Raw genomic sequence first — 2,758 nt, 5'->3', positions numbered from 1 at the left:
CCTACTAGAAGCTGTATACATCATTGCATGAGCATTTTTGAAAGCTTTTCTTTGACAATTGAGATGTAGATTGTATGACAAGTTTTGTCACCCAGGACACCTAACAGTCAATTGTCTTAGATTTGTGACAGTGAACAACACAAATCACTTTTTCTCTGAGACTACTGGAAATAATACCATTCTCATCGTGTGTTAAGTTTGCTCTTTTGGTCCCATCTGGTATCGGCACAGAAAAACATGGAAAGGAGCATAATTTATGCAAATCTGAAGATTTCTTCTTTGCCCAGTTTTTTGTTGTAAGACAGTGTGAGTGGCAGCTTAAGTTAGATACTTTGGCAGATGCTAAACCAAAAACGTTCAGCATTAGTCACCTCAATCTGGAACAATAACTGCCTGAGGTGTCATCTGCTTCTCTTCACATTCAGCAGCAGAAAATCTCCTTTATTTGTTTTGAAGTAATGATACACAATCTTCTTCTAATATTTCATTTATCCATGTAGATTTAAAACTATATGATGAATATTTCTTTTCAATTTGATGCATGCTGAATGTAGCAATGAGACACTGAACAATTTTCCACACACACAAGTGTGCACATGCAATGGAAAATCATTTCTCATGCTAACAAGCATCCTATTCTTTATGTTGTCATCACTATAGGTAAGATCTTCTGCCTTTACATGGCAGTAACCATACTTTCTTTCAATTTCTAGGCTGTCTCTCTCATGGAAATTAGTTACATACTTTGTCTCTCTGTGCATTTTCACTTGGTTGTAAGTAAAACATGACTACCATTAAGCAAAGCAAAACAAACAAAAAATCCGATGTAATATCTTACACCATAATAAGCAGTGAATTACTGATCTGCAGCTGAGGGAAAACCTTGTGATCACCTTGGCTTTTAGAGGGTAATGTCAGACCTAGGCAATAGCTTTCATATTTGAACAGAGACATCTTCAATGTGTAGAAGATAAGAAAAGTGAAGGAGATTTGACACCCAAAGATTTTACTGGGATTTTTCCCAGCATAAATAAATAAATAAACAACAGAAGAATAAAACCACTGTCCTGCCTTGCTGTGTAATTCTAAAACACAAACATCTGTAGACTCAGTTGAATCCCCAGAGACACTTGAGTAAGAATTCCAGTTATTCTTAACACTTTTTCAATCTACATTAAAAGATAGACAAAATTAACCATAGGGATTGTCTAGAGGCAACTGCAAAGCAGTTAACTAAATTTGCAATGGAAAGAGACAAGAGACTAAAACAGCTCTCCATTCTCTGTACCTCTACAGAGCAGAAGCCTGAGATTATAGAAAAGACGATTGGTCTGCAAGATTAAGTAACTCAGCAGTAATGCTCTTTAGCTGACTTTCTAAAGCACTGACAAAAGCGCTGAACAAGGATACTATTTCTCATGTAGAAGATCTTGGAACTGAAAGAATCGGGATAGAGAAGGTGATTCCCTGACACCCCCTCTAGACAAGAGGGAGATGACCCCACTAAAAGGTCAAATGACCTTGTACTATACATTTGCAACATCAAATTTTTGGAACCTGTTAAGGAAGAGAGTTGAGGCCAACTGCAGCGGGAAAGGCTGATTGCCAGGCTGCCTGCACACATCTACACCATGTTGCCTTTCTCCAGGAGTTCTGGGGCAGCACAGCCCATCTCCGCTACCCTGTCCCTTGTCTAGCACAAGGGCTAGAAATAGGAGACTACGTAACAGTGAAGGCAAAATGTTCATCCAAAATTACACAGAAAGAAAGGCCATTTACAAGGCTTCAGTACAGCTTTCCAAAGTCAGCATACATGTTCCTGTGAGAATAATTCTTTTTGTCAGTTGGTCATTCCAGTCTGAGAACCGCTGAATGAAAAATGGGAATTTAATCATCTGGAAGCAGGTCCAGTGAGCAAAACCATAATATTATCCTATTATATCTTTTCCCACCAACTGCATCTATTAAGAACAAAAGAAAGGAAGAAATCTTGGGCAAATTTCCATCACTGTTCAATGAACAGCACCTAATTTTACAATAAATCCTCCAAGACTCCCTTCTGCTGCATCTGGACTAATTTGACTGCTAATGTTCCATGGAAAAAAAATCTTTAGAACACAGATCATATAGCTTTTAAAACCCTGCGTATCCACAACACAGAAAAAAATATTAGGATCTCATTCTTTCCTCCAACTTATATGGAGAAGATGCTCTTATTTCTCAAAACATATTCACAAAAAAATCAACAATTGGAATGTTCCTTTCTTACACATTCAGAACATTGATTTTTCATTACAATGCAGAGCATTGTACATAATGTATAGGGCAATAATTCTATTGTAATACAGATATACAGATGCAGTGCAGTAGTAAAATATGATTAAAAAAACACTTCTTGGAGTGCAAATAATTCATTAAGCCCTAGTTCATTCACAGTACATCTACTGCTAATTTGACAAATACCTCCAATCATTCCATTTTTGCAACTATTTAAAGGTCAGAACTTTATTTATTATTTTCTATGCATGTTGCAGAGAAACACACCAAAAATAAAAAATGAAATCTAAATTTATTTAAAAAAAAAAAAAAAAAAAAAAAAAAAGGATGGAGATAGAGTAGGAAGAAAGAGTCATAATTGTATCTGTGAGCATCATTCATTTCCTCGGGCATTTCCTGAGGTCAGCTATTCATTTATTATGCATGCACTGCCAGAAAGTGCTAGACTTGCCCAGAAATAATTATTTGCACTATTTTTGTT

Source organism: Excalfactoria chinensis, chromosome 2 (genome assembly GCF_039878825.1).
Source record: "Excalfactoria chinensis isolate bCotChi1 chromosome 2, bCotChi1.hap2, whole genome shotgun sequence".
In the NCBI taxonomy this organism is placed as follows: Eukaryota; Metazoa; Chordata; class Aves; order Galliformes; family Phasianidae; genus Excalfactoria; species Excalfactoria chinensis.
This window is presented reverse-complemented; position numbering follows the sequence as displayed.